Genomic DNA, 27,377 nt, shown 5'->3' with positions numbered 1-27,377 from the left:
TAAAGATCTATCTCGATGTTCTCATTTTACCTATTTGGAAACCAGGTAAAGTCATTTATCCGAGGTCACAATAGTAAACAGCAGAGCCCAGGTTTCCTGATTTCTGCTCTTTCGATCTATCCTCTCTACTGTGTTACCTCCACTTTCTTGGAAACCAGCAATAAATCAAACACGGAGCCTCTATAACATGCTTATCATGGAAATGTCCTCTTAAACACCGTCTTTCCTGATATTAAACGTGAAGGAACTATAATTGCACATCTATCATCTTTGACTCTCCTACGTTGATTGCCCAGAGTAAGAAAACCACATTCCTTCTGCAGTAGTAATTCTTGCTACTCCTCTCCTTTTTGGGGAAACAAGTTGAAGCTTAACTAAGTGTAGCTGCTGATCTACTTGGAAGAAGTTCAAGCCTTACCCAGGTGATCCCATGAGTGAGATGATGCCGGATGAACGGAGTGGCTCACACCAGCCTCTGATCTTCTTCTGTGGCACGTTTTATCCCAGGACCTTGATTAATAGCCTAGACTAGGTCCTCCCTTTGGGCGGGCTTGTTGCCGTCCCAGTTTTCCCAGGCGCAGCAATATCCCTGTGGACAGGTACAGGCATGCATCAGAAATCTGGAGGCTCGCCCAAAAAGTATGTCTGCTGTTTTTGAAGGGGCAAGTAGTAATTACCGGTGAGTAATGCAGTGACAGACCTTCTGTGAGAAATTAAAGCTGAAAAGAGGGTTTTCCTCTCCTGGAAGAAAGGGTATTGGATGAACTAAGTCTTGCCCTGGGAACTCTTTCTTCTATTTCCCCCCAACCTCCCAGACACCCTGGCACTCACCAAGCCATGGGAATGAGAAAGCTTTGGCTGGAAGTAGACAGTCTGCTCGCTCACAGCAACTGAAAGTTTTCTCTCGGTGTTCTAGTTCCAGGGGAGGGAGCTGAAGATTAAATCCTGAAGTCTGCCCCATTTGGAGCAGCAGCCTGGCTCCTGGTTGGCTGCGGCGTCAGGTAGGAAAAGAATGGCGGTTCTTCCTTTTGTTTTTCACAACATATCATTTGAAGGCAAATCTCATGTTTCATATCAGTATACTGGGCACCGTAGAATCACCAAATGATTTAAATAGTGTGATTTCTGTCCGTAAACCACCCAAGACTAATGAGAGAATTGGTTGTGCCATGATTTTGAGGGGAGTGGGGGGAGGAGCGTGCCTTGTATTATCCAGTATAAGAGACATTGTAGTCAGTACCAGGAAGAAACTCGAGTCCTGATGAATTAGACAGCATCTGTGTTCTCTGGGTCTTCACTTATAGTGTGCATGTTTACACATGTGTGTGTCCCATACTCCTGACACACAATTACCTTTGTTAAGAACACGGAAACACAGAGATGATCTGACCAGAATATAGCCGCTTTGATACATTGTTTGATTCACTTTTTCAAGAGCCCATCAATTGACTTCTTATAAGACGCCACAGGAGACACACAATATAATATACAGATGATGTATTATAGAATTGTTCACCTTAAACCTATGTAATTTTATTAACCAATGTCACCCTAATATATTCAAAAAGACACCACAAGTTTTTAAAAAGTAAGTGATTAGGAGTCTTAAAAATATTGAGTGGATGTCAGCTAAATTAGTCTCAGTTACACGTTCAGTGTCTGGGTCGCAAAAGCACACTTTTATGTATTTGGGGGTCATGCACTTCTTTATAAGGGATATAATTTAATAAAATGACACAAGAGACCATAAAATGAATAGGTTGAGCTGTTAGAGTTTGTCATAACCAGATCCCAAGTGTTATAAGAGTAAAATATGTTGCATGTGTGATAGAAGGAAGTAATAAAGGGAATACGGAAAAGAACAAAATGAGTTTATGGAAAATTTATGTCTACTTAAGGCAAACTAAGTTTGTGAACCAGAGAATCAAGTCTCAGAGAAAATATTTGTGAAGTGTGCCATTATATCACTTTTTTAAATGACCAAAAAGTGAAATTGTCTATTGTTTGCCTGTGTGTGTGTGTGTGTGTATGTGTATGTGTGTGTGTGTGTGTGTGTGTGAGAGAGAGAGTGAGAGAGAGAGTGAGAGAGAGAGAGAGAGAGAAATCCCCTCTGTTTTCCAGGCACTGTGCTAGGCCCTGGACTAAATACCATGCTGAATTTCTTATTAGTGTCCCCAACAAAAAGACAAACACAGAAGTTTAGTGCAATTACTATAATGGGACTCCTAAGGTGGCCTGGTTACTGAAATCGCTTGTGTACCAGCCTGCTAGAAAAATACTTCCCGTTGGAAATGACATCCTGTTGAAAATAAACAGTACCTCCCAATCTTCCTTAATCATCCAGTTCTCTGAGGCCGAGGAATAGTCAAGCACTGCTGTTAGGTTTTGGGTCCTGTCTGTGAGTCCTGAACATCCCTGAGGGTGAGGCCCTGGTCCCCATCAGAAGTTTGGCCTGGAGCGGGCAGGCTCTGAGGCAGGGGCAATGCCCTCTCTGCCAGCTATCTCCCTGAAACCCTGTACCAGTGAGTGAGGGTTGGGGTGGGGACGGAGGGACCCTCTCCCCTTTGGAGGACTCTTCTCTAGATGTCTCCCAGAGGACTCTTCTCTAGATGTCTTCTTCATTTTGTATCAGGTGTGAATGGGCCATCCACAAACATGATTCAACCTCCCTGCCCTCAGAGGCTGGGTCCTAACTGATTTGAGGCAGACTAGAGGCGAGATTAATGCATACAGATGTCACCTCATTACCACACATGCTCTTCCCTTTCACTTCCTCCCTATAGCTGCTGCTCCTCTTGGTTGCTCTAATCACACCATTCCCCACTCTGGAACAACCTCTGAGTTTGCCATGGATGGTCCCTTAGCTCTGCATGACTCCCCGATGGGTAAAATAACAGAGCAGAGGGTGAAATATACAACAACACCACCTCCAAAATAATAATAGCCCCTAACATTTGCGACAGCTGGCTATATGCCAGGCATTCTGCTAAAGGCTCTACATACATGATCTCATTTATTCCTTATAGACACCTGTGAGGGCGGGGCTAGTATTCCCGTTATATAGACAAAGAAACTGAGGCTTAGCCATTGACCTGCTGCTAATGATTCACATCTAAGTACCTGACTCCAAAGCATTCAACCACAGCCTGTGATGAGAGTGGCAGTCAAGTTTAGTGTGAACACTGGGCAAGAGGAGACAGTGGGACCTGTGAGGAGGGTGCTTAGGCAGATGCCCTCTGCCTCTCTCAGCCTTCCCTGCTGCTTCTGGAAAGGTCTGCTGGAGACCACCAGGGAGACCAAAGGGCTGGCTGCACTGCCTGGGCTTCTCTCTCCAAGTGGCCTGTCATACCTCCCTTTGAGGTCTGGCAGCCGACATTTATGACATTTATCTTTGTTTACAAACAAGGGCCATGCAGCCTGTTCTTTTCTTGCTACTTGGGGCTGACTTTAACTCTAACAAAGCATATGTTCTCCTTCCACCATGTTGGTGTTTTAGAGACAGGCTCCAGCCTTAAGAGAAGTCAGGGGAATCTTGACCACTCCTTGCACCTGTTTGAAACTACTCTGAGGAAGAGTTTAGAAAGTCTCCAGGCTGTTTTCCCTTGGGCTCCACAATTTACAAGTCATGCCATAGGCTCATTTCTCAGGTCTTGAACCATTGGCAAACTCTTCTATAATGTGCTTTGTCTCGCAAGACCAGGGAAGGGCTCACATCAGCCCCCACACCAAGACCACTGGAGGGTCCTTTGTTAACTTGAGCAGCACATCAAAACCCCATCCCCTTAGACTTCTTAGAAGCTATTTTTATTGTGTGACTTGGCAACAAAAGGACAAACACAGAACAAATGAGTGAAGTACCACCTTCTTTGAAGTTTGGCTTTCATTTGCTGATTTCCAGTTTTGAAAGAGTTACCTTGTGTTGCATTTTATTTGAAGAGAATGAAAGAGTTGGAGGTTTGAGGCGGCTAAAGGAAGGGGACTAGTATTAACTGAGCACCTACAATGTGCTGGGTACTCTACTATCCTCTTCACATAGATGCTATCTTTAATCCTGACAGAACCTAGGAAGGCAGAAAAGCCCACTTACAGTTGAAGAAGCAGAGGTAAAACTACATAGTGTGGTGAAGGTGGAATACAAACATGGGACAGAATTCAGAACGTAGGTTGCTTCCCTTATTCCATGCTGCCCCCACTATGTCAACTTAGTTATGAAACTCTTCCCAGTTGACAGAGTGTCTTCAAATGGTTCATCTCATTTACTCTTCATAATCCTGGGATTAGGTGCGTGACACCTATTTGGTAGACAAAAGACTCACAGGGTGTTGCTTGGATTAATGAAATCATATCTTAGTAAGGCTTGCTAACTTCCTACTCATCTCCAAGACAGTTAACTTCCTGGAGAAGTGATGTTCATGTGAAAAAAAGTTAACCCCCAAAATCCTAATGCCTAACAGAGAGTAATTCATTTCTATCACTTTTGATTTTTCAAACCTTGATGTTACAGTGTGTTTATTTACATACATATGCCCTACTTTATGCTTCCCATATGATTTTATTTTATAGAAACAGGTCTGTGTCAATGAAATGAAATGACATACTTTTCAATTATACTGATACAGTTTTCAGTCCTGTTACTCAGGAAAATTCCTTATTATTGAGCATTTGAAATGGTTCAAAGAATACAACTTCATTTTTTTCTTTTTGGTTTTTCTTTTTGAGGGAATGGTCTCCAAAGAGGAATGAGTCAAACAGTATGACAAATTTTATAGCCCTTATAACGAATTTTCAGATTGTTTTCCTCAGAAACCTCACATTGTCCCCAGCAACAAACACAAGGGCTTGTTTCCCTATAATTCCAGGTTGGCCTGTTCTTTACTGAGCTGAATTCATTTATAGTTCTCCTCCCCAAAAGTTTTGGGGTTACTCATCTTAGTGTGTCCCCTCCCACACCCTATCAGTGTTGGTCTATATCCAGCAGAATACAGGAGAAGTGATGGTATGTTGCTTCTGATATTAGGTTATAAAAGATGTTGTGGTTTCCATTTTGTTCACTTTCTCCCTCTCCTGGATCACTCACTCTCGATGAAACCTGCTGCCATGTTGGGAGTGGCACTCTGGAGAGAACGTGGTGGGAACAGCTTTCCAACTACATAGAATCCCAAGTCACACTTCTGCCAGAAACCTGTCCCATCTGCTCAATTCTCATTCCCTATTAGACCTTGGATAGATACCAGTTATCTCCAGAACAAACCACTCAAAAAAATAGTGGCTGAAAATAACCATGATTTATTTATCACAGTTCTTTGGGCTGAGTGGTTTTTATGCTCGTTTTTCCTGGGCCTACTCATGTGACTGCAGTCAGGGGTAGATTTAAGAGGGTGACTCTCTCATGTGGGACCTCAGATAGAAATAGATGGAACAATTGGGATGGCTGAGACTCTCCATATGGCCATTCTATTCTGCCATTCTATTGGACAAAGCAAGTAAAAAGGCCAGCTCAGATTCAAAGAGTGGGAGAAATAAGCTCTACCTCATGATGAGAGGATTTGTAAATAGTGTGTGATCATTTTTAAACTGTCAGGTCTACTTTCTGGACACAATTATTTAAATTCCTCTCATATTTAAAAACATTCTTCCCTCTGAAGACCCCTGAAGTCTCATCCGATGACCACATCAGGCTGGAAATCCGTGATCTTGTGATCTGCATCTGGTTCGGACATAAGTTAGTTTCTAGTGTATAGCTCCACTTCAACCAGAGCTATGGTTTGCCTTCCAACCTGGAAAGTCCTGAGTTCTGTTTATTTCCTTCAAATTCTGCTTGTAAACTAAATCATATACCCAACATACAATGTCAAAACAGAGACATGGTGACCCCAATAGTTATCATCATTCAAAAATAGAGTAAGAGGAGGTAATAGTAGTAATTAGTCCATAGCAATTCTGAAATCTATCTGGGCACATATTATCTGGTTCTACTCAAGCAAGCAGGGATCCTTTATCAGGGTCTGCTTCTGCTCTTAACTCAGCCCTCTTGATTTTTGGTTCCATCTTCTGAGATTTTTTTTTTTTAAATAAATGGCCTATGTCTGTAGCTAAGTAGATTTCTCAGATTGCATCCTGACTGCAGAAAATCAAGGGCCTAGAGGTCTTCTATCATTTAAAACTGTTACTTTAATCTGATAAAACTCCTTTAAAAACTATATGGGTTTTCTGTAAATCTCATAATTCTTCACTCCATTAGACAAAATCTACAGCCACAATTCTTTTTTGGAACAGGCCGCTCTCTAAACTGGTGCTGTCTAATAGAAATACAATACAAGCCACAGATGTGAACCATATATGTTTATTTTTTAATTCTAAGAGCCACAGTTTAAATAATAGTAAAAAGAAACAGGTAGAAGTAATTTTAGTAGTATATTTTGTTCAACTCAATATATCCAAAATATTATAATTTCAACATGTAATCAATATGAAAATGATTAATAACATATTTTACATTTTTTCATACTAGGTTTTTGTAACCTGGGGTGCATCTCAGTTCAGACTAGCCACTTTTCAAATGCCCAATAAACTGCATGTGGCTAGTGACTACCATAAGGACAGCCCAGCTCGGTTACTCAGAACTATTTTGGGATTAGGTTTCTATGAATCTTAGAAGCCCTTTTGTTCAGTTGAAAAAGGGTCTACTCAGCACTTCCTAAAGTCTTTTAGAGGTCTTAAAGCATCTCACACCCACATCTGTACCCTGAGACCATTTCTTACCTTAAGAATCCTTTGCCAGCTGGAGAGAATGGACATGAGGAACAGTTTTACTTTCCACCCCAGCAAATCCTGAGCCCTTCTGATTTCCCTGAAATTTTACTTGCAAACTCAGCAGTTCCTGCTTTAACTCATCCCTCTCTCTTCTTGTACCTTATTACATAAAGCTAAAAAAAAAAAAAAATCCATCGGTGCTTTTAGCTCTCCGCCCAGAAATCTTCTTTAGTAAGACCCACAAATTGATTAGATATATTTTTTTTACCTGACAAGTTACTACAGATGACAGTTTTGCTGATTGCCTTCAGTAATACAAGTTGCACTTTTTTTTTCCAGCCTCCAAGAACAATTTCCTCACTGCCCTTCCATCCTCTGCCCACCATCTGGTCCCAAAGGCTATGCCACATGTTAAAAGTTTTTGTTACGGCACCCTCTCACCAGTTTCTCATTTAGTTACTCATTGTAGACTAACAAACAACCCTAATCCTTTGTGACATAAAACAACAATGTATTATTTCTCATGATTCTGTTAGTTGACAGGCTAGTTTATGGTATTGCCTGGGCTTATTCATGCAGCTTCCTTCAGCTTGAAGATCAATTGAGGGGCTGGTCTCAGCTGGGACAGCTGAGTCTCTCTCTCCAAGTGCTCTTTCCTCCTTAAGGAGGCTGGACTTTCTCATATGGTGGTGGTAGCAGTCTAAGGGTACAAGCTTTAATGTGTAGGCATTTATGAAGCCTCTAGTAATCTCACATTTACTGGTCACATTGGTCAAAGTAAGCACACTGCCAAGCCCAGAGTCAGTATGGGAGGAAACCAAGTAAGGGCATGGGCTCTAGGAGGTATGATTGGTTGGGGAATAGCTAGTGTAAATCTGTCATAATATGTCTTACAGGTATCTTATGGATTACATGAGATGGTTTATACATAAAGCACTTTTTAGAGATAGTGCTCCAAATCTGCTCCAAGTCCCACCGGCAGTTACTGGACTTCAGTTCTAAAGTTTATTTCACTTTATGTTTGGAAAGAGCTATCCCTGCATCTGCTAGTCCTGGTCTAAGGAGGAACAAAGAGTTAAGCAGATAGAACAAGTGTCAGAAATTGTGAAAAAAAAAGCTCCAACTATGTTATCTCATTTAATCCTAAAAGCAGTCCATTTTACACATGAGCAAATGAGAGAAACTAGTTAATGGCCCAAGATCGCTCAGCAAAGAAGAGGTGGGGCAGGGCTTGAGCCCAGACAGTGCTCATAATCGCTGTCCACAGCTTTCTACACCCAGGGAAAGCAGGAGAGGCGATGAAAGCAGGAACACAGGGCCTGGAGTGCCGAGGAGGCGGGGCCGCGCCCCAGAGTCTGTGTCTGCTCTTTTCAGGTGCTGGGTCCTGGCGTTTTCTGTATACACTGTTCTTCTAGGACCCTTTTTTCCTGGTGACCAGCTTTCCCAATCAGGGCAGATGTGTAGGGGAGCGTTTAATTTCTAGTTGATCTCACGATTCTCGTATGTGAACCGAGCTTGTCAAATTGAACATATTCCGGTGTGTTGTGGAAATCCTGGCTTGGTGGCCCTGAACGCTGGCCAGAGAGCATGCTGTGCCTCAGAGGACCTCGGTAGGGCTCCTGCCATGCTGCTGGCAGACACACGGGTCCCAACAGAAAACAGTCCCTCTGCTCTGCTGCTGCTACGTCCAGGTTTAGGATATGTGACGCGGCCAACTTTGCAGGGTGAGGAGAAGCACCAGCTCACATTCACAGCCAGGTCTTCTCAAGTCTGCCGAGATGTGGCCGGAGGTGTACTCTAAGGGATTTGGGCAGTGACACATTTTGGGAAGTGGTGGGGACATGTGAAACACATAAACGAAGGTGTGGCAGTCTAAGGGAATGTGCATGCAAAGAGAAAAGTTTTGAATGGAGCAAGATCTATGCTACTCGACTGGTTTCAGATTGACTTTTGTTTGTATGGACACAGAAAGGCCTGGGCCATTAATGTGTCTTCAGTTAACAGAGGCAGGCTTATGAGGTTAAAGAAACGTGGAGCCCGTAGAAGAAGCTGCCTAGCTACAGATGGGTGTGAGTCCCATGCCGTCAGCACCCTGAATGGCAAGCCTGCTCAGCGCGCGGGGAAGTGGACTGCTTCTAGGTTAATTTCTATCGCAAGTGTCAACAGTTTCAGGGTGTTAGCCTAAATGAGGAAGCCATTTTGATCTTGGATGTTGCAGGGTGTGTTTTTTTTTGACACAAATTCTGTGGGAAACTTGCCAACTTATCAGGGTGGTTTGTTATTAAGGAAGCTGGTGCTCCAGAGAGCTTCCTTTTCCCTCCCTCATAGTATAAATCATTTCCTCTGCCCAGAAACTAACCATTTGGGCTTAGATTCACGCTATGTACTGAGTAAGAAATTGGAAACAGAAATTCAGAATCTCTCTAGGCCTCGCTCCTCATCTGGGTGTTTACATCCTTTTAAACAAACAGCCTTTTGAACATTTCCAGCAGGAAACCTTCTGGAGCATTAGCTCTGATTTATCTTGTGGAATTTCAGCACTTGCCCTTGATAGGAGCCCTTTATTCCCACACCCTGCGTTGTTGGTTCTGTGATGGGGCGGCCGGATTAGGGTATGGTTCCTGTGCTGTCTTTCTACACCTCGGGTTCTTAGTGTACTGAAGAAGCCTTTAATTTTTTGACTTATAGATAATGATATCCATATTTGTAAAGGGGGGAGTCATGCGGCCTGAGAAAATGATACTTATCGTGGAACAAAATGCTGTTTTTAACTCGGTGATCTCCTCTCCAGTCAAGTTTTTACTGCTGAAACAGGAGACGTGCTGTTTGTTCATTCCCTGGCTTTGGGGAGCGAGGTGCCTCCGTTGCAGACTCATTCCTGATGTGCCACGACATGGACTGTGGCTGTTTTGAAGCGGCGTGTGGGTGAGGGTTCTCGTCTAGTTCTGTGGGCCCAGCCAGGCTGTGTAACCAGAGAGCAGTATACGTCTCTGATTTGACGCACCAGGGAAGTAGACAGGGTTGGCAGAAAAAAAAGGGGGCAGTTTCTAGTCGGTCAGAGTAAGGTTTTCCTAAGGGCGAATGTCAGCTGCTGAAAAATGCAGCTGAGAACTGACACTCACTCACATTTCTGTCTCGGTGTGACTCTGTAAAGTACTTTTTGTTTCTCTGGATAAAGATTTATTAGGATGCTGAAGAGGACAGAGCAGGCTGAAATGACCCAGGTTTGTTTCAGAATGTTTCTACTTGAATGTAAACAGCAGCTGCAGTTTTAATTGAGCTGTTCAAATCAAAGCCCAGAAGCCAACGCACCAATGGCAGGGTGCCACATCCCTTCTTCCTCTTCAAGTCTTGGGGTCAAACCTTTCCCCTGGGAGCAGGTCCCGGGTTGTGGAGCTCTGTCTCAGGCAAACTGGAGTTATGGATGGTTCCTTCAGTGGCCTTTGCATTTCAAATCTCTAGCAGAGACGCAGAGTCACTTATGCAAAGGCAGGGTTGGGTGGTGCTTTATTGCAATGTCTTAAGAGAACTCAATAAGACTTGTTGTCCATAATTTGCCAAACCATTAAGGAGTTATTTAATTTGTTAAAAAATACACTTATTTATTTTTGTTTACACCATAAGATAGCTTATTTCTCCAGTTTTTATATGAATTGGCTATATTAACTTCCATTCTTTCTCATAACAAATGGGGCACCTCTGAGAGAAGGGAAGAGGCTGACAGGTCAAGGACAAGGACAAAGGGGTTGTCTAGAACACAGGACGGCAGGCCTGGGTGGGGTAGAGGAAGGCTCCCAGCAATTAGTGTGTGGATTATGAGTGCCAGTGATCCCCACATCTATACCCACAGCCTCTCTCCAGAGTCCCCAATTCGTATTTACAATCTCCCTTCGGATAGTTCCCTCGAAAGTCCAGTAATCACTTTAAATGTAGTGTGTTCAAAACATCTTTTCTTCTTTTCTGTCCAAACTCACACCTTCTCTTCTGTACCAGTCTTACTGAGTTCTCCCCTCTTCCCCAGCCCGTCACCTGTCCTGACAATTTCAACTCACCCATTTCTCTGCTCCACATCTCTACTGCTCCTGGCTTCTTTCTGCCTCTCAGCTTCTTCACACAGACTATAGCTACAGTCTTTTTATTGGTCTTTCTGTCTCCATCTCTCACTCCTTACTTTATTGCTTCCTTCACATCACCACCAAAATTAACTATCTAAACACGAATTGATCATTATTCACCACTAAAAACTCTTCCTTGAGCTATCTGCCATTGCTGCTGGTCACCCTGAAACAGGCCTTCGTGACTTTTCTTCTGCTCTTTCCTCTCCATTAAATGGCTTTTTCTATCCACCCTGCTCTCACCATTGCATCAGACCTAGTGTAAATATCACCTCCTCTGTTAAGCTCTCTCCAGCTCCCCCAGGCCGCCCCGCATCTTTTGTACAGAGCTGCTCCATTAGCCTGGATGTTCAGCACACAGGAAGTGCCCACACACAGGAGGTGCTCCATTAGTGTTTATTGTTGAGTGAGGGGGATGCTGGTGGAAAAAGAGCTCCAAGAGATGTCAGAGGGGGTGGGAGAGAAAACACTCAACACCAAATTAAAACAGCAAATGAGCTATGTCATTCATAACCATCAGATTGGAAGAGATGAAAAGACTCACAGTGCCCAGTACTGAGAGTCAGGGGGGAAGATGGGCAGTTTTATTTAATGCTGCAAAGATGGAATATTGGTAGGGACTTAATGGAGGGATATTTTATAGGATGCATCAAAGCCTTTACAAAGATGATGGGATTTTACATGTGTATGTATTAAACTTGGTAATTTTCATGGGGGAATAAAAAGAAAGATGATGGGTTTTGACCCAGAAATTCCAGTTTGAAGAATTCATCTTAAGAGAATGATCACACAAGATTCAGTGATGTTGATATAATGATCCTTGTTTCTATAAGCAATAACCTAGTGACATTTGAAATAGCTAACTACAGGCAATTGATTAAGTAAACCACAGCCCATCTTTATCCCAGATTATTAACCAGTTAACTACCATGCATCCAAAATGGAAACCATCCCCACACGCCACGATATTTTGAATTTAATTTAAAAAATCAATTTGCAATGAATACTATAAAAATAAATAAATTACTTATAATTCGGGTGTTCTTGAATATTTTCAGCTGAAAATTCTCATGAAAAATGATTTTAAAGTTGGTCAGGGCTGCCACTTAGGAATTTGTTTTTTTTTATAGACGCGCGTGGCATGTGGGGAAGGTCCACTGCTTGTGTCTACAGACGCTTATGGCATATAATGGGTTAAATAACAATTAAAAATTATAATCTGCCGAAACTGGTTTGGCTCAGTGGATAGAGCATCAGCCTATGGATTGAAGGGTCCCAGGTTCGATTCTGGTCAGGGGCATGTACCTTGGTTGTGGGCACATCCCCAGTGGGGGGTGTGCAGGAGGCAGCTGATCGATGTTTCTCTCTCATCGATGTTTCTAACTATCTCTCTCCCTTCCTCTCTGTAAAAAAATCAATAAAATATATTTTAAAAAATTATAATCTGTTTTCAGGATTTTTGCAAGTTAAGTTTTTTATTTCTTATTTTGTTTTAGTTCTTATTTTGTGTACAGGTCATTGCCCTGTCTTTGGGGCCCATAGAAGGGGAAAATAGTTTTATTACTAAAAAAATATGATATTCTGGATCTATACTTACTAAGATGGAACAATAATATCTGGGATCTATTATAGAGTGAAAAAGTCAGTTATAAAAATATATGCATACTGTAATCTCACTTCAAAATGTTAGCCTGGAAATAATCATGAGGAATGTGTACTGCGCTTATTCCCAGTTGGTAGTATTCTTTACATTTCTCTGTATTTTTGAACCTATCAGGAATTAGTTGTGTAATCACACACAGGCTATTTCATTAGGGGAAAGAGCAGAGAAAGCAGAAAGCAGTGGGCCAGTCAGCTCACCCTGACCACCAGTTCCCAGCTTCCTAGTCGCCTCAGGGCAGCCTGGCCAGTGGACAGTGAAGGCAACAGAGAGGCAATGTGTCCCATTACCTTTTCTTGAATATCCAAGCTAGCCAAGAACCCATTTGAGATAACTGGAAGATACTGGGGGCTACATCTGCTAGTAGCCCTGAATAATTCATAGCTATAGACCCTTTCAAAATTCTACTGTAGGGAAAATCATTTTTAAAAGGGTCCCTATCAGGAATCACAGTCTGGCTGAGCTCAAACCTAGCGGGGAAGTTGGCAGGAGCTCGGACAGCCTTGGCCCCCTTCCCCTCCTTTCCCCGCCCGCACATTGTAGTTCACAGAGAGCCTGCTGATTGCCAGCTCAGTTAGCCCCACTCCAGAGCGAGTGTTTGTTGAAAACACCACCCAGGGGAAGCCTAGAAGGGTAGGCTGGGCATGGCTGTGGTGACAGAGCAGGATCCAGGGAGTAGAGAAGCAACAGTTGCTTCTAGGTCATTCCCTAAACCCACAGGATGGCATGGTCAGTCCCCTGGGCTGGGCAGGAAGTCAGGAGACAAGACTCACTTGGTGCTGGAGAACAGGAGGGTTACTCTGCCCCCCAAGCTGCTTTGTGCAGCTGGAACCAGCCTGGGCCCTTGGCCAGCCCATGAGGACCCCTCATCCTTCCTACTCCTACCCTGATTGTGACCACTCAGGCTCTTCCATCTCTAACCCTAGAGCTAGCTTCTCCCTCTCCAGCCCCTCAGCCCTTTCTGTGTCTGTTTCAGAGGCCGGAGACCTGGGCAGCGAGGCGGACAGGAGAGCACCCAGCCTGCTCTGTGCTCGAAGCTGCATCTCCTGCTGTCCAGTGACTCAAGTCAGCCCTGTCTAGTGCTCCCCATGGAGTGCTTACTCCCTCCTGCCTCCTGAGCGCTCCCTGCCCATGGCCGCCCAAACTCATCAACCTGGAGGCCCCAGAGGCCGGCACTGGCACAGATTAGCCAGAGTCTGTTCCCAGAGCAAATTGTCTGGGAGCGCTGCCAGCTCTGCAGAAAACCTGCTTCTATCCTCTGTCCTGTCTGCGAATCACGTTATTCACATAGGGGAGCGCCGGGGCTTCCTTCCTTCCCCACAGGTCCTCATCCCCAAGCCCCTGCTTGTCCGGGAGCCAGGAGGAGACGAGAGCAAAGAAGCGAACAGGTGCTGAACGAGTGTCCAAAATATGAAGGAAAAAGTAAAATGATTACAGGGAACTCATACAACTTAACAAAAGGAAGACAAACAATCCAATCAAAAAATGGGCAAAGGATCTAAATAGACATTTTTCAAAAGAGGACATACAAAAGGCCAAGAGATATATGAAAGCGCACTCAGAGTCACTAATCATCCGAGAGATGCAAATCAAAACAACAATGCGGTACCATCTCACACCTGTCAGAATGGCTATAATCAACAAATCAACAAATGACAAGTGCTGGCGAGGATGTGGAGAAAAAGGAACCCTCCTGCACTGCTGGTGGGAATGCAGACTGGTCCAGCCACTGTGGAAAATAGTATGGAGTTACCTCAAAAAATTAAAAATGGAACTCCTATTTGACCCAGTGATCCCAAGAAACCAATCAGAAAGGATATATGCAACCCTATGTTCATAGCAGCACAATTTGTAATAGCTAACATTTGGAAACAGCCTAAGTGCCCATTGGCAGATGAGTGGATTTAAAAACCGTGGTACATCTACACAATGGAATAGTACACTGCTGTAGAAAAAGAAAGAACTCTTACCATTTGCACAGCATGGATGGACCTGGAGAGCATTATGCTGAGCAAAATAAGCCAGTTGGAGAAAGATAAATATCACACCATCTTACTCATTTGTGGAATATAATGAACAACATAAACTAAGGAACAAAAATAGATCCAGAGACATAGAAGCATTGAACAGACTGTCCAACCTCAGAGGGAAGGCAAGGGAGGTGGGGGCTGGGGGAAGGAATGGGAGAGCAACCAAAGGACTTGTATGCATGCATATAAGCAAAACCCATGGGCACAGACAGTAGGGGGATGAGGGCATGTGCTGGGGAGTGGGAACGGCCAGGGAGAGGTCAATGGGGGAAAAAGGAGACATATGTAATACTTTAAACAATAAAGAATTTTTTTAAAATAAAAAATAAATTAAAAAATAAAAGAAAGAGCTGTGTCCAGGAAACTCAAAAAAAAGGGGGGGGGGAAGGAAAATGAACGTTCTGAAGATGGTTAAATTTTTTGAAAGACTAAGGTATTTTACTGAACATGATGTTTTTCTCGGCGCAGAAGAAAGAAACAGCCTGGCCTTGGCTGGAAGGTTTATTGCAGCCCATTATAAGCACTCTCCCCCTTCACAAAACAAATAGTAGTATGAGTTATGTCTTAAAAGCAAACTATAATTAACATCTCTGGCCTACAAGGTTGATTTCCCTGTGATGTTTCTAAGCCGGTTTGATTTTCTCTGCCTCGACTTGTCCTTTCACTTTGGGCCTTTCTCTCTCCTCCCATTCCCTTTCTTCTCCCCTTGGTCTTTTCTTCTCAGCGTTCCCCGTCTCAAAAGTGAATCGAGGCCAACAGTTCAAATATGACAATGAAAGAATGAGGCTCTTATGTTTAAAAACATCATATTAAAAAAGTCAAGCTTAGATGAGGGACATCAAGCACTGTCCCCTCTTAATTATGTTTCTTTTCATCAGATTTGGCTATAAATGACAAATTCTAAACTAAAAAAAAAAAAATCACTCTAGAAGGACCAAGATTTGTCACCAATAACATCACACACCTGTGTGTAGAATTTGAATAAGCCCTGAGGACATTCCCAGTGGATGGTCCAAGGTCATTTTGTGGAAGCAGAGCCGTGCTGGAGTCAGGCCTGGCCCTCAGAGTGGCCGTGTTGGGAGAGAGGGCTTCAGTTGGGTACATTAGCCCAGAAAAGCTGGATGTCCTTTATTTTGCATCAGTCTTGTTGCTGTGCAGAGAGGCTGTGGTGACATGTGATGGGCCTTAGCATTTACTGAGTGTGATGTGCTGGGCTCTGTGCTGAGCCTTTGATGTGAACATCTCATTTAATTTTCCAACACCCCATGAGAAAGCTGACGTAGTAAATCCTGACCAAGGTCACGTAGCTGAGAAGCAGGTAACTGACCAAGGTCACATAGCTGAGGAGCAGCAGACCCAGGATTTGGACCCATCTTGCTGACTCCAGGACCCGTTTACCAACTGAGGCAGGTCACTTGTTTTCTCTGTGCTCCTAACACATCGGTTGTTGAAAGCATCAAATAAGACCCTGCATGAAAGCACATAAACTGCTCAGCACTAAACAAAGGAGTGTGCATGCCTTTCTCTGTGTGGCTGTTTCCCCTTAACTCTCAATATATACATATGTTCCCACCCCAGAACTTGTTTCTCTATTTTTTTCTAGAATACTCATGATTTCTAAGAGAAATCCAAGAATATTTCAGTACAACAGATTTTTGCTCCAGCCAGTGACTTCCTTTGTAGATGTTTCTCACTTGCCTCATGAAAGACACTCGGTAGAAACAGTTATCATTGGCATACCATAAGCAGCGTACATCATTTTCTTTGTAAACCTTATAAGAAATCTTAACAAACATAATATACCATGTGGTCATCAGTTCCCTCAAATGCACCTGGTAATTAGCCTCATCCAGGACCTAGAGATCTATCTTCAGGGAGCACACCTCCATGGCTGATACCTGAGGATCCATCTTGGCTGCCTTCTCTTACTTATGTGTACATGCGCTGCTCTACTCTCCCTCTCCCCTTCTCTGCCCTGGGCCCTCTGAGGTCGTGACTGTATCTTTTCTTTCTTCTAGTCTCCTCCATGGCCCACAACCCAGAGTGAGCCTGGAGGGTTAAGAGCAAAGACTGTTAACTTAGCAGTTTTATTTACCGACAACTCTGTCTCCAGTACCTCTTAGTAGCCCCACTATTTTCCAACCTCCTCTCAGGTGGCTATTTCCAGGTAAACATATTAAACAAGAACTGATGTTCCGCAAACAGAATAGTGGCAGAGACAGATTTTAGAATCACTAACAATATTTGATCTTAACTAGAGTTTTTCACTTATAACCTGGTGGTAGTTTTAATACCAGCTTTCCAAAAAAAAGAAGGATTGTGACTGACTCAGATAAGTATCACCCAAGCCAGTGGCCTTGAACTAATATGAAGAGGAAGGATATTCTGATAATATGAATAACAACCTTGATCATGAAAATTCTTCAGGGTTGGGTGATATATTAGGATAATCCATTTCAAATTGTGAGGGTATGCTGTCATTACAGGAAACAGGAACACATTTTATAGGTTTTAGAACACACCATTTGACAAGCTATCAATGCTTACAGTAGACTAATGTAAGAGATTAGGGAATCCATTATGACACTATTTCATTTTATTTTATTACTAAAGGCCCGGTGCATGACATTCATACACTGGGGAGGAGTCCCTCAGCCTGGCCTGTGCCCTCTCGCAGTCTGGGACCCCTTGGGGGATGTCTGCCTGCTGTCTTAGGCCTGGTCCATGAGCCTGGCTTCTGGCTGAGCAGCGCTCCCCCTGTGGTAGCACTCTTGACCTCCAGCCAAGATGGATCCTGCATTGAGCATCTGCCCCTGGTGGTCAGTGCATGTCATAGCAACTGGTCGTTCCGCCATTCGGTCGATTTGTACATTAGGGTTTTATTATATAGGATCATTATTGTTATTATTTTTATATTCCCCCTTTAAATCTTGGGTGCCACAATCAAACAGAGAGTGTGAATGAGGACCCTTTTTTCTTGTATCTGCACTGGAACCTAAGCAACAGACAGTAACTGCTTCAGGTATGACACTATTTTATAGATGGAAAGACTGTGAAAGAGAAGTTAAGTTTCTTGGGAGGAAAAAGGTTGGTTCAAAGATAGGATTAATGTAGTCCTTATAATTAAATGATAATGCAATATTTTATTATTCTACTCTCCTAAACATAGTACTTTATGGTGTATAAATGCATAGGAATCATATGGTCTTTTCCAACACTCTACTCCTCTTCAATGCGAGACTAGAAATGAAAAACATTGCCTCTATGATAAGCTAAGCCACTGAAGTCTAGCCATGCTAGCCTTCAAGTTCCTCATCTTTAAGAAGTTGGCAGGAAGTTGGAGGAGGATGGATAATAATTACGCATACTAAAGTGTTGTGACTATTTAACTAATATTTATAAAGCGCTTGAGATTCTCAGATGAAAGGTGATCATCTAAAGAACAATTTTCATACAATCCCTCCCTCGTTCCTGCGCCAAATATTTGGGCCAAAGTGAGAGGGGCTAACCTCGAGTCTGGGAAGCTCCGCCACCACAATTATAATGAAGAGTGTAGACATTAAGCTTGTCACTCCTCGTGCAGAGTGATGGTTTATTTTAGGTTGCTGAGACGCTGCTGCAAATCACTGTGTCCCCAGGAGACGATGTTGCATCATCCATCAAGCCTGCCACTGGGGAATTTTCTACCTCAGCAAATCCTTGTCGTTAAAGTTGGTCCATGTAAGGAAGTCCCAATCTCCTTCTGATGGGTAAAAAGCACTGAAGTCTTCAGCATGCAGCACACATTGGTGGGGTTTAGTAGCCACGGAGGAGAGAAACTGGTAGGAAAAACAGCCTTTTTGTCCCTCATTTCTAGAACCTACCCAGCTCTGGTCATGTGACTAGAATAGAAGAAAAGTAAATATTGGGTTCAGGGAGGAGGCAGCTGTAGCTGGCATTGAGAGGGCTCCTCTCCCTGCTGCCACAGTATCTCTTGGGATTGACCACAGCGGTGCTAACCACTGAGCACCAGGAGGGCCTGCTCCTCCTCGGCACTGGGAGCTGGTGTGTATAGGGAAAGTGGCCATTCACAGGCCGATGGGGGGGCTCTCTACCTGCACTCTCTCCAGTTCAGCCCCGAGAAGCACAGTGGGTAGGGGGAGGGCTCTCTGTGCAGGAATTTCCCAAAGTGTCCCTGCAGGACCATCTGCATCAGAATCACCCAAAGAATGTCCTAAATTTGGAGGCCTGGGACTTTGCATTTTAACAAGCTCCCCACATTTCCCTGAATTGGCACACTCCCCTGACCCACACTCCTTGTTGAGACCAAGCTTGATGCCAATGACCAAAACAGGCTGGATGTGCTGCTTTCCTGAGGAGAGAGGAACCACCCCATCAGCCGGCACATTAGGTGGCTGCCACCTCTTCTGAGAAAATGTCATGTGAATTGCTAACCACGGAATACTGAGGACCTGCTGGCCATTCCTCTCAGCCCAAACCCACAAGTCTGCTAAGTATTCAGCACCTACTAAGAACACCCTGTGTCGGACCTTTCTTTGTAATGGCTGCTTTGGCTTTACAAGGTCAAGTCTGGATGTCAGAGGCTCCAAGGGAACCGGTCCTCATTAATCAGTGTTCTTAGCTACTTCCTGAATTTCTATTTTGAAGGAGGACTTATCTACCATTAAGAGCTTCCCTAATGACCCAGAGTCAGGTCTGGGTACCAGCCAGTTAAAGTAGCTTGGTCTGTTACCTGGGCTCAGCCTGTCTGAACTCTTTGTTACTACCCATTGGTCCATGCCCATCCATTCTCATGTATTCATATGGGGGCCCTGGCATCTCCCTAGCTGAGTCTGGTCTCTTCTCTGTAATCCTGTTGGGAGGCAAGAGGTATTTAAGCTTTCTCAGCTACTTTGTCCAGGCGAGCTTAGGCTGATGGAGCACTAACCAACTGTGAGACCTCAGGGAAGTACTACAACCTCCTTAGCTGCAGTGGCTTTATTTGTGTATATGAGAAGGACAAGGCTTACCTTGCCACAACTAAGTTAGACGATGCATTAAGTGTTCTACCTGGTACCGGGCTCATAGAAGGTGCTCAATATGTGATACAATGTCACTATTATAACCTCTGGGCTCTTGGCTTGGCTCCCCCACGTGTCTCTCCCTGCTCATCTCACCCTGAATGCAGCCGGTACTGACAACAGACTCCCCAGCAGAAGGCAGTTGGGCAGAGACAGAAGCATCCAAAAGTGATGCCTCTCAACAATTTTTAAGATAAAATGTTAAGAAGACGATGGTGACAATAAGAGAAAGGAAGCAATGTGAGACACAAGATGGGTAGAAAAGGTATAGCTTTTTCTTACATTTATTTTTTTTCCCATCAACCAAGAGTAGAATTTTCACACGTGTCCTAAGTCCCCAACCCTCTGCTTTACTCACAGCTGTCCCCCAAATCCCATCCGAGAAATTTCTTAAGCCTCTTTTTCTAGATTATGCTACAAAATAGAAACATACGACACACCTCTCCTTCCCCTCCTTCAGTGGTCCAGTCCTGAGCATGAAACAATGCCCCTTCGTCCCAAATTCCAAGAAATTCTACCCCACCTCTGTCTCCATAACTCAGATCTTAGCTCTCCTTTGCCCCTGTTTCTGAGTATTGGTTTTCGGACGTGCCTCAGCCTCCTTCGCCCACTCAGACCTGCCCATCTCTAAGTAGGCCCTTTGCCCAGGAGCAGGGCCTCTATTCTCCACCTCTCAATGTACCACTGCCTGAACTTCAACATCTCAGCTGCCCAAATTCCCCATGGCTGGACTCCACCCGCCTGATGAGCACCCATTTCTAGAACAGGGGACCCTGTAGGAGAGCTAGCTATGCTCCCTGCCTTGGTCTGGCAGAACCTTCATTGTCACCTGGGCCTACCCCTCACCAGTGTCTTGCCCCTTGATAATATACTACTCCTTACTGCATGGTCTTCACAGAGTCCAGTTCTTGTCAGGGCACCAACGGCTTGAAATTGGCAGCCCATGATGCAGGAAGATCTTTGTCAGGAGGCAGGGCAATCGAGCTGCTACTGATGTTTCCAAGGAGACCCATCCACTGGCTACTTGAATAGCTGTGTTGAGAAAAACCATTCCAGAGGCTGAATTTTTAATATTAAATAGGATGAAATCTCTTTACCTAGAACTTAGCCAATAGAGTTTGAATCTGAGGAAAAGCTGACTGCTAATGCAAATAGAATATGAGAAGCTTAGAAAAGCAGAGCTTTAAGTATTAGGAGGCCGAGATGCTGCAAAGTATTGTCAGGCAAAGAGATGCAGCTGGGAGGGGCACTTTCTAACCCTCTGGGAGGTTACTGTTCCGCTCACCACTCCTGAACATCGGCAGGTTGGCTGCTGTGCGTCTGCCTCTGGCCCAGTACAAGAACTGCACTGGGGAGAGGAGAGTATGGGGGAACCTGGAAGCTTTTCATTCTGCCACATGTTTGCCACTAGTCAATCTTGTGCCTTGAATTCCATCCACTGAGGACTAAACTCAGCTATTGTGTATCCCAACACACCCTCTTAAAAGGCAAAATGTGTTCCATCTGAGTTGAGTAATAGATTCTCCATGTGCAGAGACTGTTTTTTAGGTCCATCCAGGCAATTAGACATAAGACAGGTCCATTTGCATTGGGGACCAGTAGGAGGAAGGAGTGCAGGCATGCATTGACTTAAGTGTCAACTGGGGAATAAAGCTCTGGGGTAGAAGACTTGAGACCAGCAGGGAGCAGGAGCAGTCAGAAACCAACACCAACAAAATGGCACTTCCAGATGCCTTCTGAAGGGAACAGTGAGGGAGTGTGTGTGTGTATGTGTGTTTAAAAGTGGGATAAACAAGGTGAAATACTAATTTCCATTTGTTTATAGTCACAGATGAGAAAGTGCTTCCCTAAATGCAGGCACAGTAGATTGATTCTTTGTCTCAGATAAATATGAAAATCTGTGGGTTTAGAATTCCATGTTTTTATTTTTTTATAGCACTTAGAATGAAATGTTCCAAATTTAACATTTAAAAGGGAACAAAATAACCCATTATGCAAATAGTATTATGGGATGGAGAGTCCCTGGGCAAAGAAAGATAAATGTATTCATAATTGCATTTTAATCTTCTCCACTGGAAATGATTCCATGTTTATTTTAACCCAATGCCACTTTTTGAGTCAAGAGATGGTGATTTCCATCTAGAACTTGGTCAAGATAGCTAATCAGTTGCCTTCACTATAAATAAACTTGTAATTCTGCCTCCAAATTGTAATGTCATTTGCAATTCCCTCTGTCGTTATAGATAGATGATGTGTTATAAAAGACTGAATGATGAGCTTTGTCACATACTATAATTATTATTCTTGTTATGAAAAATGCCTAAAATTTGGAACTGGGAAATGACGGAGAAGATTAAAGAAACAATCTGTAATTGATCTACTCCTCCCTCTAAATTACATTTTCCAATGGTTTATTTATAAAAGTTGACCAATTCAGTCCGACTGTTTCTATACATATAAGGCCATATCTCTCCCGGAGGAGTTTGCTGGCAGTCAGGCTAGGAGCCGTAATGAGTTTTCCAATCCAGACCAGCTGGAATCAAAGCTTCAAGTACTTTACTCTGTGCAAAGAATGCACCACTTGTCACATAGATATAAAAATTCTTAATGAAGCCTTAATAAAGAGAGCTATTTATATTTCACATAGTTATTATAGAGGCCAATAGAATGTAGAAATATAGCTGTTTGAGAGAGATTAAATTGTATGTTTCTCTGTCATAGCCCTCAACTATTATGGGAACATAGAATCTCGCATTTTGTTCAGTTCCCCAGCCCTGATCCTGAACAAAGTTGACTGTTACAAAGCCTACAGTTGTGCTATTATCAGTGAGGCAGAGGCAAGCACACTTCATCTTTTGCAAAGCAATGGCCTGAAATGTGATCCTGCTACAAGATTAGTGGGAATCTGTTATTTCAGAGTCTCAGCCATGTCTGCAACTGAAGACCGTTCCCCAAATGCAACCTTGTTTCCGGAAGGTCCTGAGGGGATCGCTCACAGGTAGTGCTGCTCCTGAGAGGGTTGAATAGGGGTGATCAGTAGCTCTATGGTCCTTCCTCCCAAGTTCTGGTCTACAACTATCAAGCCCATTGTCCTTCCAAGCAATCCAAGGCAATAGACATTCCTGAATAAATGTGTCTAAGCTAAGGAGTTCCTCCCGGGCAGTAGAGCATAAAACAATTAAGAGGAAAGGGTCATTTTGGCATGTTCTCACTACCAACTTATAAAACAGGGTTTGCATAGCAAAAGGAATTTGAGGGTTCACGGAGTCATGGCTTCCATGGGGCTCTTCCCCATGGAGTTAGATGAAGTATTGTGTCAAAGTTTTATTTGAAAATTGGTTTCTTTAAAACTGTGCCTCAGACATCATAAGATTATACTGTAGTATAATCTCATTTCATGGCACAACAAAGGGATTTTATTTAAAAGTCCAGGGGAAGAGAGAAAGGTGGACATGATGTAGACTACCATCCATGGCACCCATCCGCAAGAGGTCATCATTTTAGGCAGCAAAAAAAGAACACTAGAATGCAGCTGGTCTACTTTGCTGTTAAGTAGCTGTAAAAGCTTGGGCAAGAAATTCCCATTCCCTGAGCCTCATTTCCAGCTCTGTGTAATGGAGTGAGAAAAGTATAAAACTGTTTTGCAAACTGCACTAAATAGTATTGGTTATAGTGGTAGTCAATGTTTTTATCATTTATCTTTCCTCTGATATAATCTAAGAAGAAAGTACTTTTCTGATGGCCCTCCTCATTTCTGATGTCTGGTGCATTTTATCTCACTTTGGGAAATTTTAACCATTAGAAATCAAAATGATACAAGCCTAATTCCAGGTATGAATTGACGCCGGCTGTGGTGTTGCTGGGAGATCTTACTGCTATCATAGCATTGTTTCCCCTTGCGTGGCTGTGGCTATTTGGTTATAGCTCTCCTGTCATAGAAAAATATTCCCATAATAAAACAACAACAACAACAACACAGAAAACTCAAGCCAGGGAACTCACTCTGACACTTCATTCATGCGCGCATGCGTACAATCATTTATCCATTAACTACATTTAACAAAAACCTGTGTGCCAGTACTAAGCACACAAAAAATGAATTCAGTGTCCTATCATCAAGATGCTCACTGTTTCATGAGCAATAAACTAAAAGATTTGACACACGATACCCTAGATATTTTTTTCTTTCCTGACACCATGCTTGGAATATAGTACATCTGAACAAATATTTGCTATTTGATGCAAATAAAAAACAAAATACAAGCCACCAGTTTTTCTAGAAAAAAAGACAAACTCCCTGGGTTCCAATTTTGAGAGCCAAGGAGAGGCTTGAGCATTCTAAGTCACATATATCAGAGATTTCTGTTCTTTCATAAATCTAGAGCAAGCCCAATGTTTAAATTACTTTTCCGATGCAGCACGGAGGTCATGGCGAGCCTGACACTGTAATGAAATAGTGTTGATAGTCATTCATTGATGACTCATGCTGTGCTGTGAGGGAGACTTTCTGTGGAGGAGTATTGGAGAAAAAGGAATGAAATGAAAGTGGGCTTTGAGGCAGAATCTCCCGGTAGCACAAAATTGGGGGGCATGTGTCACTGGTGAGTATTGTGCTTGGAGAAGCCCCGGGACTCTGTCACAGATCCATTATTAATACTGTGAAACAGGTAATGCAATTTGCTTTGGCACAGCCTTTTAAGAAATATTCACGGAGCTCATTAGCAAAGCTATTTTGTAAACAGATGTGCCCACTCTGTCCTAAGGAATGTCGAAAACTTCTGCTCTTTGAAAGACAGCATTAAGAAAATGAAAAGGCAAACCACAGAACGGGGAAAGAAAGTATTCACAATACATATATCTGCCAAGGGACTTGTCTCCAGATACATAAAGAAGCTTTATAAATAAGTAATAAACAACCTGCTTTTTCTTCTTCTTCTTCTACATATGTTTCTACATAGCTATTTGTACATGAATGTTCACAGCAGCTTTATTCCTAATAGTCCCAAACTAGAAACAACCCAAGTGTCTGTCAAGAGTTAAATGAGCCCTAGCCTGCTGGGCTCAGGGGCCCTGGGACTGAAGGACCAGGGATTCAGTTCCTTCCAGTCAAGGGCAAGTACTTTGGTTGCAGTCTCGATCCCTGGCCCTGATTGGGGCACGTGCAGGGAGGCAACCAATTTATGTGTCTCTCTCACATCAATGTTTCTCTCTGTGTCTCCCCCTCCCTTTCACTCACTCTAAAAAATCAATGGAAAAATATCCTCAGAGAAGGATTAACAAAACAAACAAAAGAGTTCAATGAATATAACAAAGTGTGACGTATTCACACAGTGGAATTACACTCAGCTTTTTAAAGAAATGAATTATTCATATATGCAACAACATGGATAAATCTCAGAAATATTATGCTGGTAAAAAAAAAAAAAGATAAACACAGACCTAGCTGGTTTAGCTCAGTGAATAGAGCGTTGGCCTGTGGACTGAAGGGTCCCGGGTTTGATTCCAATCAAGGGCACATGTCCGAGTTGCAGGCTCTATCTCTAGTAGGAGGTGTGCAGGAGGCAGCCAATCAAGATCAATGATTCTGTCTCATCTTTGATGTTCCTATCCCTCTCCCTTCCTCTCTGAAATAAATTTTAAAAAGATAGACGCAAAAGAATGCACATTTTATGATGCCAAAAAAGACAAATCTAATTAATAGTGACAGAAGGCAGATAAGCAGTTGACTAGGGCTGGGAGTGAGAAGAATGGCGTTACAGAGGGAACTTTTTGAGGTGATGGAATGTTCTGTGTCTTGACTGTGAAGATGGTTACACAGATGCATACATTTGGCGAAACTGTACACTAATCTAGGTGCATTTTGTTATGTGTAAATCATAGTTCCATAAGGTTGATTTTAAAAATGGACATAATGAAATGATATGCATACAATTTACAAAAGTAAAACTGAGATAAAAAGTATTTACATTATGTACAAATTGTAATGAAGTATTTTTAGCGTAGTGGAATGTAAAAAGCTAACATGAGATTGAAGTGCATAAATTAAGATGTGTTATCTATATGTTCTTTTAACAGTCATACTGTGATATGTCTTAGAGAATATGGAACAGTGCACTGGAATCTTCAGTAAACATTTACATACTTATGTTTTTTATCTTCCAATAGAGAACATATAGCATTAAAAACAAGGACTGGTGTCACATTTACTTAAATCCGTGAGAATTTAAATAAAAGAGAGAATTGTTTTGTTGATAGAGATGAACAGGTTAAGAAACTTAAACATGAAAACCCTAACCAAGAAGTAGGTCTTAACCTCAAGAAGAAAGAGGAGGAGGAGAAGGAAGTGGGAGAGGAGGAGGAATAAGAACAACAAGGGGAGGAGAAAGAAGAAGAGACCAGCTGTGTGGCTAGTTGGTTGAGCATTGGCCCATACATGGGAAGGTCACTGGTCAATTCCCAGTCAGGACACATGCCTGGGTTGCAGGCTTCGTCCCTGGTTTGGGGGCCACACAGGAGGCAGCTGATCGATGTTTCTATCTCTCTCTCCCTCTCCTTTCCTCTTTCTCTGAAATCAATAAAAACATATTTATTTTTTTAAAAAAAAGGGAAGGAAAAGAGGGAAGAGGAGGAAGTGGGGGTGGGAGGAAGCTTTGCAGAGGCCATCTGTTTTGAAATTATAACTTTTCACTAAAGAGATGCTGTGGAATGAGGGATTATTCTCCCAGGGATGCCAAAATTCAGTGAATTGCTCTGTGCACTTTGTAGACACAAATACCAGTCTTGGCTCCATCTCCTCCCTTTCTTTTCCCAGGAATACATCATGATCCAGTCTATTTCTATAGAAGGCACTGAGACTCCTCCACTCAACATGAGCTAGTCCAAAAATGGAGACCCTGGCTCACCCAGCTTCCACCCCGGGTCCCTGGCATTGTAACTGGCACGTGGGAAGCTTAACACATATTGTGAAATGATCAGGTCTTATTTCAACCCTAAAATTCTGTTCCTCTACTTTCCTTTAACTCACCAAAATAATGTGTGAAGAGCAGAAGTGATATTTATGTGCCATAAATGTTTATCTTTGGGCAGATCATATTTTTGGCTGCATCTGGTTTAAGCCTATTTATTTACATAGACCTTTCTCTGAGCAGTGCAAAGAACCCACTTAACACACAATTGAAAATGTGGTGTACAGAATGAACACTTTTCAATGTGGTAATCATTTTAAATGTAGCAGGATTAAAAGCCATTTGAATGACTCATCGGTGGAAATGTAAAGTGAAAAGATGACATTCTTAATTTAGCTGTTCCTTAGGTTTGTTCTTGACGGCTTGAGTACACTTCATACTGATTTTTCCAAGACCACCCATCAAATAAAAAATGGACACCTATATAAAACGTCTTATTTCTAGATTCCAGAAAATAATCTGGTCTGAACCTCAGGATTTTTAGGTTATGTCTGACCTGCAAACAGCATTATTTTTAGTTGCATATTTTACATGTGGTTATATTTATATGAAGACATAAATTCAAAGAGCAGGGAGAAGAGTGAAACAACAAAATGATGGGCAATTTAAACTTAGCCTTTGCACGTGGATTTCACGTTGTTCAGTTAGCTCAGTCATTTGGGTTTCTGTCCATCATACTGCTGCTCTAAAACCCTGCAGCTCCATGATCAGGAAGAGTAACATCAGCATGAGCGTGCCCATTTTTCCTTCTGCCTTTTTGGAAAGAGCTCTCGGAAATGGAGCATGCGTTTAAA

The 27,377-nt window shown here is 42.8% G+C and overlaps 1 long non-coding RNA gene across 1 annotated transcript; it reads left to right on the top strand.

Moving 5' to 3' along the window:
• Positions 1-625: 625 nt before the first annotated feature.
• On the top strand, positions 626-26,745 carry LOC129148983 (uncharacterized). Its single transcript, XR_008555968.1, has 3 exons — positions 626-679; positions 917-1,001; positions 26,430-26,745. It is a non-coding gene; the product is annotated as an uncharacterized LOC129148983 (long non-coding RNA).
• The last annotated feature ends 632 nt before the right edge of the window (positions 26,746-27,377 follow it).

Source organism: Eptesicus fuscus, chromosome 5 (genome assembly GCF_027574615.1).
Source record: "Eptesicus fuscus isolate TK198812 chromosome 5, DD_ASM_mEF_20220401, whole genome shotgun sequence".
Taxonomy (NCBI): domain Eukaryota; kingdom Metazoa; phylum Chordata; class Mammalia; order Chiroptera; family Vespertilionidae; genus Eptesicus; species Eptesicus fuscus.
Note: the sequence above shows the minus strand (reverse complement) of the source record. Positions and strands in the feature narration are given on the sequence as shown.